Below are 16,967 nucleotides of genomic sequence, written 5' to 3'. Positions count from 1 at the left end.
AGATCCACTCCAGACCCAGAGCCCAGCCCACCATCTCCCCGCGATGCGGAGCATCAGCCCGAGCCCACCGTTGATGGAGAGCCATTTCCCGCCGCGATCAGCAAGCCAGCGCAATGCCAAGCGACTGAGCAAAGGATCGCCCCGGATGTAGAGCTGTATCCGTCAGACCAGGTCCGAGAGCCGGCGACAATGCCCGTCACGAGGGAGAAAGCCGTGGATGGTGTGAGCGTAGTATGGCGCGGCGAATGTGCCACACCGAAGAGAAGAGGGCTCCAGTCCCCGAATCCAGTCCAAAGCACCCTCCAGTGCCCGCTCCTCGAAAGCGCCCCCAAGTGTTCAGCCTAGAGGGGGCTCCCGATCCAGAGTTTAGCCCTGAATGCCCGGAGGCTCACAAATGCACCCCCTCACCCCTGCTCCTGCCTCCTCCATCGCTGTCATCTGGCAGCCCCTACTTGGCGCTTCGTCTCTGCCTCGGGCTCCTCCGCCACTTGCTCCGCCGCCGTTGGTCAGGCCCCTGGAGTCAGCGACCATTCCTCCTCCATGGCTCCTCCCTCCGTCGGCTCCACCGTGGGTTGACATTATGGCTGTGGCCTGGGTCCAGCTGGGCTCCTCCTGCTCCAAGCCCCTCCTGGCTCCTCCCTCCATCGTCTCCTCCCTGGACTCTGTCTGCCGGCCCCCTCCCGGACATCCGTCCTCCTGCTGAGCCTCCTCCTTAGTTCCCACCCATTCCCCCCCCCCTGTTGTTCTACGGTGCGAGGACGCACCTTCCGGGAGGGGGCGTAATATCAGGATCATGGACTGTCTGTGTCATGTTTTGCCGCTGTTTCTGTTCCCTTATTTGGTCATGTTCCTGTCCTCATTTTGTTAATTTGTTTGATTAGTCATCCCATGCGCCTGTGTTTCCCCAATCATTCCCTGTATTTAAGTCCCAGTCTGTGCAGTCTGTCTCTGTCGGGTCTACTCGTGTTTGCTCCAGCGCCCTTTGTGTGGATTTACCCTGTGTTCCTTGGATTAAAGACTTTTGATTGTACTCCTCGTTTCCCTCGTACTCCTTCCAACAGCGTACCGTGACAGTATGACTGATGTCCTGCCTTTTATATTTTATATGATGTGACAGATACGTCATGGTTTCTTAGCAGCCGCAATTAAACTTGGAAGTTTGTTCAAGAATACCATAGTTCATATCAGTTCAAGGCTGATAATAAACAAGCCTTGGTTCATCATAATGCATAAACCTATGACTGACAAGTGTTTTAATTAATAAAAAAACATTTATTTTTTTTAGCTATTTTTGTATGTTCACATATACACTGATATTGTGTCTATACATCCTATATTATTAACTTTGGCGGTAACACTTTATAATACTTTCATTAATAAAGCATTAACAAACATTATATAATGCTAAACAATGAAGTAAATTATAGGTTTAATTCCAGTTGAGAAATAATAATTTTTAACTACAATAATATAATATTTTAAATTATGTACACCACTCTTATTTGTACGCCTAATATAATGCAGAATGTCTCATTACATTCAGTTAGGAATGACATGAATTACGTAAATGATACCATATTCAATTTAAAACTGAAATTTCAGGAAAAAGTCGAGTAGTTTGCATCACTGGATATTACTGTCGATCGTTTAACATTTCTATCGTGTAACAGTTATCAAAAATGAAATGTTTTGCTACTTCCATCTTACCCTGCTCTCTTTCAACATTAAAACTGACACTTCATGATGGAATTCATGCTACGTTTCTGTGAACAGTAAACCTGTAGGCATACTTTGATTTTTGATTGGCCATCTCAGTCATGTTGACATTGACAAGTGCTTTTAGACAGCTGAGGCAGACCAGCCTAAAAATTGAACGTTTAAACTTTTTTGTCATTCTAAAAAAAGAGTGGCCCTGGCTTGTACATATATGCTATTCTTGGGAATGGCATCAATCAGTGCATCATCTTAACTAACAGACGTTTACATAAACCAGTGTATACATAGTAATCTGTAATGTAGATAGTTGACAATGTTTGTGGTTTGGATGTAACACCACATCCTGAATGGTTAAAAAAAATCATTATGCATCAGAAGGTTAAATAAAACTTATACATAGTGTATTTCTGCCTTTGTATCTGAAGAATGAATATTATTAGCGTAAAATAAAGTCTGCTGGTGCTCAGTCCCAAAAGTGAAATCAGTTACTGATTCTATTAAAACATTTGTGTAATGGGATCTCAAACACTACAGGGAACATTATCAGCTCAACTATTAATGGATCATTAAGAGGGCCCTTGTGTATATTAATGAGGCGGAAGCATCATGGCCTATTTTAGTGTAGATAGTGAAGCAATCACATGAGCAGGAGCTACTTATTTATTTTCAGTATTACAAATTACTTAACATTCAGCAATTTGAATAGACCTCAAGTTAGTTTAATTTAACATAATTTTCACAAATAAGTGGTACATTAAAGACCACAACCTGGCAAATCATTAAATCATAAGCAAAAGCTGATGTATTTGAGTCCATTTGTAAATGCCTGATTAGATTTGTGGAAATAGTAGCATATATTCTTACATAATTTATCTATCATCTTATTTTCTTTTAAATACAGTTTGATTATTATGTCTTATGAGAGAAGGGGTGCTCACTGAGGAAGACATTAGAGATCTGATGTCAAGGGTTTAACATAGTGCCGTAAACACGGTCACTGTTGTTTGTCTGAAGAGTGTCAACATATTTGCTTCATGCTGTTAATTTGCTCTCTGGAGACAGACAGATCCTGAAGATTGTACAGATGGGAAACCTAACCTGAGATAATTATCAAACATGAGTGATGTAAACAAGTGACAATATCCATTAATGCTCACAATGACAGACAAACTCAATCAAACCAAGCTGTCTGTAACCTTTAACCTTCACTGTAAGTTGTAAAGATCAATAAAGGCTCATACAAAATAAATACTGACACAACTAAACCAATTACTCAGCATTTGGATATAAAATGTAATTTGACTTGTGAACAACATTGTAGAAACAGTGTTTGGTAATAATCTAGGCTTTGTACATTGTACCATTAATTTCTTCCAATATTTACATTATTTTCCTACATTCTTTTTTCTTCACCTTAAAAACAAAATGAACAGTCTTTAACAAGACCAAGAGCATCACAAAACATTATCAAAACGAACAACATTAGCCAACAGAATGATGAACACAATAGTCCATTATCATAAAACCTTTAAATGATTTGGTGCAATTTTTTTTGTGCCAAAATACATCTGATAATCATTTTCTGATCTCTTTAGTCCTGGTGCAATAAACAGTGGGGTTTATTAAAGAAGGAATTTATAGAAGCGATAATCAATATTGCATTTCTCTCTGTTAAAGTTAGCACAACTCCTATTCGAGTTGATCATTTGCTTTTTGCTTGAGTTATTTAGTCACACTATATGCCAGGATACCATATGTGCACATAACAAAGGGAAAGAGTCCAAAGAACCACCACAGATTAATCATTGCAGGCAAGAAAAATTATGGTTCAGGATTAACACAAGCAGCTCTGATCATAGAAGGATAATCACAGAACACATATCTGATGACAGGCTGACAGTACGGGACATTGTCCACCACAGATGTCAAAACACCCATTAAAGCGATAGTAATGAGCCAAGTCAGAAAAATGAGCAGAAATGTTCGTGAATTTGTTACAATTCTGTGGTATCTCAATGTAAGCTTGATTGCGATAAGTCGGTCAATTGAAACATATAGTTTCAAAAGAAAAACAAAAGAGTTTCAGTCATTATAAAGAATAAAAATTAATAACATGTAAAACATTTTTCAGTCTTATTCTTCTGGGTTTTGTCCTTAAATCTATAAAAGCATTTGAATTTCTAACCAATGCATATTAAAATGGCACACAAGATTCTGAGATGTTCCCTTTCATTCAGTTATACAGCTGTATGACAGCTTGTACCTTATGGTTACCTAGCAGTGTGAAACTATAGAGAGTTGGTTCAGAATGCCATAGAACGTCTATAAAAACAAATATCATATTTATTTTGCAAATATAAACCATTTGAGAATTACAACATTTACAATTTGAGGCTCAGAGTCAGTAGAAAGGTTTCTTTACTGTCTTAAGTATTTGTAAATGTGACCCTGATTGCGTACCGTCTGTAAACCTTAAGTGTCTAAAGGATTGTTCAATTCAATAATATTTATTATTATAAATTATATAAATGGATATTTGTATGATATGGTATGACAGAAAATCATCTGTGCAAAATATACACTTCCCTTTCGAACGGTCTTTCCAATTGCATTGACACACTTATGGGGAAACTCCTGTTTACTCTGATACTGAAGCCTGATTTGTTCATGTTCGTGTAGCTGCACGAACCAATGGCGCTTCAACCCGCCAAAAGGTGAGGACCCGACCTCTATATAAGTCGGCTCTGAGCGCCATTTCGTCAGAATTTTTCTCCTTCAGCGACGAAGATCATCTCCTCGCTGACTCTGCAAGCAAGAAGCCGAAGAAGGAAGAAGGTCCTAGGAGAAAGAAACAACAGAGCAGTGGGGGTTTAACACTGGGCTTGAGTGAACTCATGCCGGCACAGCTCCCACGTGCTTCACTCTGCCCCCAATGCTTCGATTCGCCTGTGTGCTTCACACGTGAGGATCAGCGCGTCAACTGCGAGCTGCTTGATTTCCTTCGGCACATCTGAGGAGGAAGCCGTCATTGAAGACTCCATGTCATTATATCGATTCTGCCTGAATGCGGGCATGGATTACGCCGGAATGCTCCATGACTGTTCAGCAACTAGCGGCGTCATTCAAATTAGGGACTTCACATCCCCTCAGGGCTTTCCAGAGGATGCTCGGCCTCATGTCGGCCGCCTCCTCTGTGTAATTCCTCTGGGCCTGTTTAACATGCGGCCCCTGCAGTACTGGCTCAAAGCCCATGTCCCATCCCACACTTGGCGCCTGGGACATTACCATTTCAGGGTAACCCTCCGTGGCATCAGAGCTGTGGCCCCTTGGAAAACTGGGACTGTTTTCCAGAGGGAAGGTGGTCATGACCCAGGCCCCTTTGGACTGACCTCCAGAGGGAAGGTGGTCATGACAGATGCCTCCAACTCGGGTTGACACTGGTCAAACACTGGTCAAACCTGGAGCAGCGCTTACACGTCAACTGCCTTGAGATGATGGCGGTTTTTCTGGCCCTAAAAACCTTCCTGCCGGCCTTAAGGGGGCATGTCCTAGGTCCATTCTGACAAGCCTGGTATCAAACACTAAGGCGGTCTCAAGTCACACTTCCTTCACAGGTTGGCTTGACACCCCCTTTTATGGGCACAGGGCAAACTCCTCTCACTGAGAGCAGCTCATGTACCAGGCAGACTGAACCAGGGGACAGACATGCTGTCCGGGGACAATGTAGCTCCAGGAGAATAGAGACTACATCCCCAAATAGTTCAAATGATTTGGTCTGTCTGAATGATTTCGGTCAGCACATGCGACATGCTGATATGGTTGCATGTCTGGTGAGTGTTCTATACAGGAGTTAGCAAGGGTCAGTGGTAATTACGTACATATGAGTATCAGATGCTCTTAGCAAAAGCTTGCAAAAAATACAGTTTTGTGAGAATCAAACTTAACCATGAATTTGGTAAAACAAATATCTTTATTTAAAATATGTTTTAAGCCTCCTAAATATGTTTAAAGTCTCTATATTTTTCCTTCTGTTAACTTTTTTCTTAAACTTTGTTACTGTTAGCATTAAATCATACTGGGAAGTTTGCTAAAATTGGTGGATGTGGCACAGCACAGACCTACCTAGAAAATTTTCCACCAGCCACCACTGGTGTAATAAATCATTTTATCATATAATATTATTATTATATAACCGATACATTTATATAATGATATAAATGATAAGTGATTTGGTACAATTCTTTTGTGCAAAAATACATCTGTTGATCGTTTCCTGATCTCTTTAGTCCTGGTGCAATAAACAGTGGGGTTTATTAATGAAGGAACAAGAGAGGCTACGATTGTTACTGTGTTTCTGTCTGTTAAACTTAGCACAACTCCTATTCGAGTTAGTAAAATAGAAACCAACTTTGGTGCATAATAACTTAACAAGACAATGAGATGACTGGTGCAAGTGCTGATCATTTGCTTTTTGCTTGAGTTGTTGGAGAGTCTAGTCATGCTGTAGGCCAGGACAGCATAGGTACACAGAATAAAGGGAAACTGCCCACACAACAACCAAAGATTGTTCATTGCAGGCAAGAAAAAATAGGGTTCAGGATTAACACAGGCAGCTCTGATCATAGAAGAATAATCGCAGAACACATATCTGATGACAGGCTGACAGTATGGGAGGTTGTCTACCACTGATATCACAACACCAATTATAGCAAAACCAATAAGCCAAGTCAGTGAAATAAGCAGAAATATTCGTGAATTTGTTACAATGCTGTGGTATCTCAATGGAAGCCTGATCGCAATAAGTAGGTCTATTGCCATTAATGTCAGAGCCATGCATACTGTGATATCACCGAGATGATAAAAGTATGTCCTTGAGATACAAGAGTAATATGAAACAGTTTTAATCTCAGCCAGCAGCACTGAGATCATGGTTGTGCTGCAGGTAGAGGAGAACATTGTCAACAACAGCTAGATTACAGATTAATATGTACATTGGTTTGTGTAAATGTCTGTCAGTCAAGATGATACACGTTAATGCCGTTCCCAAGCAATATGAGTTAATAAGATGAGGAATCCGAGGAGCTTTTGATTCTGCAGGTGATCAAATCCAGTGTTTATAAAGCTGTCTACATTATTCACAGTATAATTTTCAGCTGCCATTTCCAGTAACTCACTTCCGAACATACAGACACAAGTATTTCAAAATACAAATATAAAATCAAATGACAACAATTACATCCATGATGTTCTCATATATACACAGAAAAAAAGCTCCTATGAAGGAAAATGGCAGAAGGATGCAGACAGCCTCTGTAACGGCCAGGTGATAAAAACTGTGAAAGTTGAAATATAGTTTTAACAGAAATATAAATAGAGTTTTGATCATTTTAAATTGTAAATATGAATAATATGCAAAACATTTTCCAGTCTTATTCTTCCTTAGGAATTCCTTTTTAGATCCTTAAAAATATTAGAATTTATGATACAAGAGCTTCTCAGATGTTGCTCTCATCCATTTCAACAAATGTGTGTGTGTGATGTTCTGCCTTTTATTTTTTTAATTGTGACACATACAGTTTCCACATACACATAGTTTCCTAGCAGCAGTGATTAATCAATTTAAATATACAAATATGTTTTCTTTAGCAATAGTTTTTAATGTTGGTCTCAAACACAGTTCAAATGTCAAAAAGTAGAATATTTTTAGAAAGTTAAAATGCTAATATCGTATTTTGTAAAAACTGTTGTGAAGAACACACTATAATCATTCTGGTAAAACATTCAGGCAAGGGCCACCCAAGAGGTCAACGGTTGTAGCAATTTTGGAGAGAAATGAACTCTTTTTTAATGTCTTTTTTTAACCCATCTCATGGTATATGATGAACTCTCATATGAGTTTCTAATGGTTTTGTATTCTTTGAATTGTTCTAAACATTAATTTTTTATGTGCAACAATAGCATGCTCTGGCTCAGTGGCCTTATACCTGATTTTAAATCTGTTGTGTTTTAAACATTATGATTTAAATGGTGATGAATGTACAGAGAATAACTTTTTCATCTTTTCATCACTTTTCATCATAATAGTTTTTCAGTGTTGTTTTGATGCATTTTAAAGAGTTGGCAGTCAAAATTAAAATGATATGATATTCTTCATTCTTTCTGACAAACAACAAAAAATTATGTGCATTACACTATGTACAATGTTTTCTAAATGTTTAAATTGCAGTGTACAGCGTTTATTATAAGGGGTAGAATCAGTATTTCATATGATTTCAGTATTAAATATGCATGCAAATTAGAGCAAAGTGCAACAGTTAGCGTACTGTGTTCGGCAGTGGTCAAAAAATATTTAAACAGTGAATTTTGAATTGATTTTTTCTCGTAAACTCAGAGATGTGGATTCGGACGGCAATTAAATTACCACACGACCTTGGTGTTTTCAAAAAGCAGTAGATAATTCAGCCAGCATTTTTATGCGGGTGATGGGAGAAAAACACCAATATTATGGATTCAGATGGCAAAAATCACTGACTAACCGCTGTAAATGCTGAAAGTAGCTTACGGCCCTATGAGAAACAAATACCATCCGAATCGGGCTTTTGTACGTTTTTTTACTCACTCAACCCCCATGTATGTGGAATAAGTATTTAAGTCATTTTATTAAACCCAGGGAAGATACACCAACTTTAGTTTCTAGTGCAATTTTTCTCCGACAGCAACCATTTGGTTTTTCTCTTATCTGGCCAACTGAACATTTTCAACTTTGCGGTTACATCTGGAGTCAGTTATTCCTTACATATAGGTTATCACTCCACTCTAAGCTCCAAATAAGTGTTGCTATATGGTCAATAGTAAATAATGCTGAATGCCATGATTGACCAATCAGAATCATATATTCCAGAGAGATATTAATATTAATAAATTAATATAACGGCCTACTGTATATATATATATATATATATATATATATATATATACACACACACCTTATTTTGCAATGCGGAAGTAAGCTATTTTCATTGAATGTGCGAGATTTTCGATTCATTAGCCACTATAGGTAAATAGCTACAGGAATAACTAGTGCAGATATATGTTATATATGATAACAAAATACCAGTTTTCAATATTCAATGACATAAACTGATTTTGTACAGTTAAAATAACTGGAAGTGAAAGCCTTGGATATTTAAGTAAAAAATGGCTGCTCCCACTCTTATGTTAAAAATAAGGTGGCTAGCAAACCTACATTTTCCATGTAGTCTGTAGAGTAATTCTGTAGAGTAGATTGTAGCTTAGCTAGTTACATTTTTTTTCAGTAGCTCCCCATACTGAGTGGGACAGAGCCACAATGATTTCACCTTACACAAGGGTCCTCTTAATGATCCATTATTAGCTGAGCAGAGACGTGCTTTAGATCCCAGTGCACAAATGTTTTAATAGAGTCAATAAATTAAGCATTAGCGTTAGTTCTGGCAGGTCACGTGAGTCAAGCTTGCATCAGCTGATTCTCAGCTGATCACATCTACCTATAGGAATACGACACCTGTTGTGGCATTCCTATATAAGCTCTATTCAGTATTATTCAGCAGCTTTTCAGCTTGCTCAGGAGCAAATTACCCTCCTCCATCCCCAGCTCCTCCTTTCGCCACAGTCAGGACTTGGCTTTCTGATATTCCTTGCTAATCAGACTCCTTTATCTTGAATAAAGTGTTACACAAATATCATTAAGTACATTAATGATATCTGCCTTGTTCTGTTCTGTTAACCCTAGGCGGGTTATTATTGCTGCTCTCCCTGCTCATTCATGACAGGCTGCATGGATGGGCAGGGAGTTTTTTGCCCAAAACAGAACCAAATCAAACTCTATGCTAAGTATCTACCATTTTGACGATAGTGGTCCTGACAGAACTGATATTGTTGTTGGGGCTGAGGGACAACAGACTTAATTTTATGTTTATTATGATAATTTATATTATTCATGCTTCACATACACGCTATGATTCACGCTTCACAAATAAAGATTAAATATACAATACATCTACAAACAGTTTTGTTTCACAGGTAGGCTATTTGTCAATATATAGAAAGTCATTTTGTTTAACATTTCAAATGTCCGCCAATACTGTCATTTTAAAAAATAAACAGAGCTCCAAATATTTTCCGTTTTCTTTTACTTTATTTGAAAACAAGCAATTCAACATCAGCATGTCTATGCTTTGGCATTTAGTCTCTAGCATTATTAACAATACATTTTTAAAACAAGCAACATCACAATCACAATTAAAATGGTAAAGCTATTGAAATTGACCTGATTTGATTTGATTTGGTACTGTTTTTTTGTGTAAAAATACATCTGCTAATCGTTTCCTGATCTCTTTAGTTCTGGTGCAATAAATAGTGGGGTTTATTAAAGGAGAAACTAGAGAGGCTACAATAAAAATTGCATTCCTGTCTGTTAAATTTAGCTCAACTCCTATTCGAGTTAGTAAAATAGAGACCAGCTTTGGTGCATAATAACTTAACAAGACAATGAGATGACTGGAGCAGGTGCTGATCATTTGCTTTCTGCTCGAGTTGTTGGAGAGTTTAGTCACACTATACGCCAGAACAGCATAGGTACACAGAATAAAGGGAAACTGCCCACATATTGGCCCTAAACTTATAATTGCCGTTATGAAAAAGTATGGTTCAGGATTAACACAAGCAGCTCTGATCATGGCAGCATAATTACAGAACACATATCTGATGAAAGGCTGACAGTATGGGACACTGTCTGCTATTGATATCACAAAACCTATAACAGCAAAACCAGCAAGCCAGGTTACAAAAATGAAAAGAAATGTTCGTGAATTTGTTACAATGCTGTGGTATCTTAAAGGAAGTCTAATTGCAATAAGTCGGTCTATTGCCATTAATGTCAGAGCCATGCACTCTGTAAAATCACCAAGATGATAAAAGTATGTCCTTGAGATACAAGAGTAATATGAAATGGTTTTGATCTTAGCCAGCAGCACTGAGATCATGGTTGTGCTGCAGGTAGAGGAGAACATTATGTCAACAACAGCTAGATTACAGATTAATATGTACATTGGTTTGTGTAAATGTCTGTTAGTCGAGATGATACACAGATTAATGCCATTCCCAATCAATATGAGCATGTAGGTTATTAAGATGAGGAATCCGAGGAGCTTTTGGTCCTGCAGGTGATCAAATCCAGTGATTATAAAGCTGTCTACTTTTGTTCAAAGTGTAATTAGCCATTTTCAATCAGCCACTTCCCAAAATACAAAAAAAAAATAAAAAAATACAGTTCATACAGATGAAAAAATTTGGTAAATTAGAGTCTCAATGTACTCACATATGCACAGAAAAAAAGCTCCTATGAAGGAAAATGGCAAAAAGATGCAGACAGCATCTGTAACTGCAAGGTGATGAAAACTCTGAAAGTTGAAATATAGTTTTAACAGAAATACAAAAAGAGTTTCATGCATTCGTAAGCATAAAATATATGATGTAATATAAATTCTTGTCCTTTTCTTCTTCAGCTCCTTAATTCCAATCAGAGTACTTTAAAATAGCATATAATAAACCATCTGACATATTCCTCACATCCAGATAAACATATGACTGAAATCCTGCCTTTTATATTTTAATATGTGACAGATACGTCATGGTTTCCTAGCAGCCATGATTGAGTAAACTTGGGACATCAACAATACCAACAATACCATACAATACCATAATGCATTAATCTAATATTTAATTACACATGATTGGGAGATAGGGTAGTTTACATTTATATTTATTCATTTGGCTGACGGTTTTATCCAAAGCGACTTACAATTGAGTTACAGTTTGTCACACAAGGATACATGGGCTATTTTTCAGTAACTACAGGTTAGGTTTTTTTTATGTCTGGGTAGGGAGGATGTTGTCACCATTTTATTTATGTTGTAATTTTATGGAATAACAATTTCTTTATATTTTTATTGAGTCAAGTTGTCACATGTTTATATGTTACATTTTATAGACATTTCCCGAAAACAGTTTGATGCTTTTGTAAAATTAAACTGTTTTAGTGTCCCCATTATAATTCTTAACTTGTACAGTAGATGGAGTTGGGTACTTCTTAACTTGAGGAAATCATTACATTAGAGTAGTGAAATTTTAAATGACCTCTGCCGGACAATGACCAAGTTTGTTTTCTGTTTTTTTATTTTTTTTATGTTAAGTTCTATGTGACCTCTGCCCCCTCTGTGTCTGTTTTCTTGTGAGTACATTGCAAGTCACACTCCACTTGTTTTTTTCCCCTGTTGTTTCACACTAATGAGCTTCGAGACACCAGACTGAAATCTCTCAGGCTTCATATGAACCTCTCCACAGGTTTACCTGAGTGCAAACAGTGCTATTAACAGGGTAATTAACATGTTTCTCATTATACTTTGGAACAGACACTTCATAATTAGGTGATGCAATATATGTTGATTTCCACATCCTCAACACACGCACACACACACACACACACACACACACGCACACACACATTCAAGGGCAGGCTTTTCTTTAGCTAAAGAATTCATACTTACAGAAACTTAAAATAACACAACAGGCACAACATATAATGAATAAACAAGCTGTTTATTAATAAACAGCTGATGACTGTCATTGGTAATAAATGTACACAATTTGAAATATAGCCACAGACCACAGTATATAATTTACTACAATATCTATAATTTACTAAAAAGGCAGGAAACCTGACTTATGCGTAAAATAACATATAATTTCCATACTTTTTGGTGGCGAAGGCCATCCTTCACAGTGTCCAGGTTAGATAGCAAAGAACCTCTCTATGTTTCCAAAATGGAATCTCTTTTTTTGGTAAAAACTGTTAGAGGGAAATGAACTGAGATTGCCTTTTCATCTAAAATGTTTAGAAGATAGGCCATCATGAAGCAGCAGCAGCAGTTTCTCCTTTCTATGGATTAGCTGATGAATGTGATGAAGGCAGCTAATCATATAATCAGTAACATGATTGGTCAGTTGACAAGTCCAGAGAGGCCTGGCATTCATATATCATAATCAGTGGCAAATATAGTTCAGCATGTAACAGGTCGGGTCTTTTTACAGGGTGGTGTGCTTGTATAAGCCTGAGCTTTCCAGGGCCCCATTGAGCCGCTCTTCACGATTTTATGGGTATATCATACTATACATTAATTACGTTGCAGCATTCTCTTCAAATCTTGTGTATTATACATTTTATAAATACAAAATTTGAGTTTAATTTAACAGTGTGAGACTCAGTTTTTTTTAAACCATTGCATGCATGTTAAAATATGTTTTTAGAAATCTAATATGCTTGTAAGTTTGGCCTTTTTGGTTGGATTCAATTGAAAGTCTTAACTATAATGTAGTAGTTGTTGCTATATTTAATGTAACTCAATTTGTGCTTTTCTTTCCAGACAGCATGAATACAGTATTAGTGAGTGAAATTGTCATGAATCTTGATTTCACTGAAAACAGCAATATTTCCATCCCGTCTTATTTCTACATCAGTGGTTTTTCTGGTATGCCTCACATGAGATACTATTATATATTTCTGTTTTTTGTCTACATTATTACTGTGCTTGGAAATTCTTGCCTCATGTTTGTTATCATTATGGATAGAAATCTTCACACTCCTAAGTATTTAGCTGAGAGTACAGCTGCAATCCCTCAGCTACTGGATACATTTTTGTTTGGGAATCAGCTGATCCCGTATGGATTGTACATGTCCAATATGTTCTCTGTTTTGTTATTTCTTTCAATGCAGTCACTAACTCTCACTATTTTGTCTTGACAGATTAGTTGTTATTTCATTACCACTGAGGTATCATATGATTGTGGCCCACAGATCAATGCTTGTTATAATCGTTGCTTCATGGACACTAGCACTGTTACTAACAATCATTGGAGTAAATTTCATGAGCAGACTTTCTTTCTGCAAATTTATTGTCACTGTTAACAGTTTCTACTGTGATCATGGGCCTATATATCATTCTGCTTGTAACAATAATTTCCCAAGTTCTGTCATAGCCAGTTTGTTCCCAGCGATCATCCTTGGGTTTCCAGTATTTGTTATTATCTTTTCATGTATTTTTTATTATCTTTTCATATACATGCATAGCTGTGACATTGTTCAGAATCACAACCCCACAAGACCATCAAAGAGCCACAAAGACATGTTCTGCTCATTTATTATTAGTGGCTATATTTTATGTACCCATCACTCTTACTGTCACGGTTATGGACTTTTGTTTGTGTTCCTGTTCTCCTGCCTTAGTCTTCCTTTGACCTAGTTTTCCTGAGTTGCCCTGATTAATTTGGTTCCACCTGTGTTTATTAATGATCTCATTTGTCATTTAGTACTTAAGTCCTGTGTTCTCCCAGGTTTCTGCTATTTGTTGTTATGTCGATGTGTGCTACCCTTTACTCTTGGATTATTTCTGTGGAGTTCTCATTAAAGACTTTATTTGGATTTCTCCTGCGTCATGCGCTTTTAATAGCACCCTACCATAACAGAATAGCAGACCCTCAAAGTGAGTAATTCTAGCTGCATTTTTCTTTCTTTTTTGTTTTGTTTCTCCCCTCTCCCGGAATGGATATCCCAGCCGTCCAACTCCTGTGCTTGGAGCAACAGGACCATTCGCTGGAGGACCATACCAGGGACTTTGTAGATCTGGCGTGCCTTATACACTTCTCTGACCGCTTGCTCAGTGTATTCTATCACACCAGCCTTAGCGAGTGGTGTAAGGCACGCCTGCCAGCGAAAGGTCCCAAGGAGGATTTCGCCGTTTTCGTGGAGTGGGTGCTGGAGAACTACAGATCTCCATTCACCGTCTGCCCCGCTGAGGAGGATCTCTCCAGACCCACTCCCGAACCAGAGACCAGCCAGCCGTCATCCCGCTGCAAGGAGCAAATGCCTGAGCCCACCGCAGACGGAAAGCCTGAGCTGCGACACGTGAGCCAGCGTGCATACCCGCTACAGAGCCTATCATCGCCCCAGAGCCTGGGCCTCAAGAAATATTTCCATCCCGTCTTATTTCTACATCAGTGGTTTTTCTGGTATGCCTCACATGAGATACTATTATATATTTCTGTTTTTTGTCTACATTATTACTGTGCTTGGAAATTCTTGCCTCATGTTTGTTATCATTATGGATAGAAATCTTCACACTCCTAAGTATTTAGCTGAGAGTACAGCTGCAATCCCTCAGCTACTGGATACATTTTTGTTTGGGAATCAGCTGATCCCGTATGGATTGTACATGTCCAATATGTTCTCTGTTTTGTTATTTCTTTCAATGCAGTCACTAACTCTCACTATTTTGTCTTGACAGATTAGTTGTTATTTCATTACCACTGAGGTATCATATGATTGTGGCCCACAGATCAATGCTTGTTATAATCGTTGCTTCATGGACACTAGCACTGTTACTAACAATCATTGGAGTAAATTTCATGAGCAGACTTTCTTTCTGCAAATTTATTGTCACTGTTAACAGTTTCTACTGTGATCATGGGCCTATATATCATTCTGCTTGTAACAATAATTTCCCAAGTTCTGTCATAGCCAGTTTGTTCCCAGCGATCATCCTTGGGTTTCCAGTATTTGTTATTATCTTTTCATGTATTTTTTATTATCTTTTCATATACATGCATAGCTGTGACATTGTTCAGAATCACAACCCCACAAGACCATCAAAGAGCCACAAAGACATGTTCTGCTCATTTATTATTAGTGGCTATATTTTATGTACCCATCACTCTTACTGTCACGGTTATGGACTTTTGTTTGTGTTCCTGTTCTCCTGCCTTAGTCTTCCTTTGACCTAGTTTTCCTGAGTTGCCCTGATTAATTTGGTTCCACCTGTGTTTATTAATGATCTCATTTGTCATTTAGTACTTAAGTCCTGTGTTCTCCCAGGTTTCTGCTATTTGTTGTTATGTCGATGTGTGCTACCCTTTACTCTTGGATTATTTCTGTGGAGTTCTCATTAAAGACTTTATTTGGATTTCTCCTGCGTCATGCGCTTTTAATAGCACCCTACCATAACAGAATAGCAGACCCTCAAAGTGAGTAATTCTAGCTGCATTTTTCTTTCTTTTTTGTTTTGTTTCTCCCCTCTCCCGGAATGGATATCCCAGCCGTCCAACTCCTGTGCTTGGAGCAACAGGACCATTCGCTGGAGGACCATACCAGGGACTTTGTAGATCTGGCGTGCCTTATACACTTCTCTGACCGCTTGCTCAGTGTATTCTATCACACCAGCCTTAGCGAGTGGTGTAAGGCACGCCTGCCAGCGAAAGGTCCCAAGGAGGATTTCGCCGTTTTCGTGGAGTGGGTGCTGGAGAACTACAGATCACCGTTCACCGTCTGCCCCGCTGAGGAGGATCTCTCCAGACCCACTCCCGAACCAGAGACCAGCCATCCCGCTGCCCGCTGAGGAGGATCTCTCCAGACCCACTCCCGAACCAGAGACCAGCCAGCCGTCATCCAGGAGCAAATGCCTGAGCTGCGACACGTGAGCCAGCGTGCATACCCGCTACAGAGCCTATCATCGCCCCAGAGCCTGGGCCTCAAGACCGGTCTGACCAGGTGCGTGAGCCGGCAACATCGCCCGTCCCAGAGGGAGTACTGGTGGAGATCGAGGGCTTGGAGGGAAGCCCCGCCCACACTCCCACCGCTGAGGGTGAGCTGCAGCCGGCCCCTGGGATGTATTATGAGGAACTAATGGACATTTTCCAAATGGACCTAATAGTCTGGTTTGGGGAGGTAATACCCAGTTCTCCTGTGTCTCCGCTGGTTCCGCCCAGCCCTGAATCTCCTGCGTCTCCGCTGGTTCTGCCCAGCTCCTGTTCTCTGGTGTTCCCTCCCAGCCTCCCTCTCCCGCCTCCTCTTAAACCAGCCAGTTCCTCAGCCCAATCTCCGCTGATGCCTGTCAGTCCCTCAGCTCACCCTCAGTCAGCCTCGGTCGTCTGAGCCTTCAGCTCCGCCTTGGCCCTCCAGATCCTCTGTGTCGCCCTGGCTCTCCGTCTGCTTGGCTCCATCCTGGGCTCCTCTTCTACCAGCTCAGTCTCCATCAGTCGGCTCCCTGGTGTTGTCGGCCCTATCTCCACCATGGCTCCTCCCGCCGTTGACTCCACCGTGGGCCGCTATCCTGGCTGGCCTCTGGAGCTCCATCTGGCTCCTCCTGCTCCGGGCTCCTTCC

The 16,967-nt window shown here is 39.4% G+C and overlaps 5 pseudogenes; 2 read left to right on the top strand and 3 right to left on the bottom strand.

Moving 5' to 3' along the window:
* LOC107697387 (olfactory receptor 6N1-like) overlaps window positions 1-3,762 on the bottom strand; it is a 5,857-nt pseudogene extending 2,095 nt beyond the window's left edge.
* Window positions 3,763-5,946: 2,184 nt separating this feature from the next.
* On the bottom strand, window positions 5,947-6,876 carry LOC107697386 (olfactory receptor 10G4-like; annotated as a pseudogene).
* A 3,134-nt stretch (window positions 6,877-10,010) lies between these two features.
* LOC107697385 (olfactory receptor 10G4-like) lies at window positions 10,011-10,977 on the bottom strand (annotated as a pseudogene).
* Window positions 10,978-13,213: 2,236 nt separating this feature from the next.
* Window positions 13,214-14,128, top strand: LOC107697384 (olfactory receptor 1082-like; annotated as a pseudogene).
* Window positions 14,129-14,353: 225 nt separating this feature from the next.
* Window positions 14,354-16,202, top strand: LOC107697383 (olfactory receptor 8G2-like; annotated as a pseudogene).
* The last annotated feature ends 765 nt before the right edge of the window (window positions 16,203-16,967 follow it).

Source organism: Sinocyclocheilus anshuiensis, unplaced genomic scaffold, assembly GCF_001515605.1.
Source record: "Sinocyclocheilus anshuiensis isolate Anshui unplaced genomic scaffold, SAMN03320099.WGS_v1.1 scaffold939, whole genome shotgun sequence".
NCBI lineage: Eukaryota > Metazoa > Chordata > Actinopteri > Cypriniformes > Cyprinidae > Sinocyclocheilus > Sinocyclocheilus anshuiensis.
Note: the sequence above shows the minus strand (reverse complement) of the source record. Positions and strands in the feature narration are given on the sequence as shown.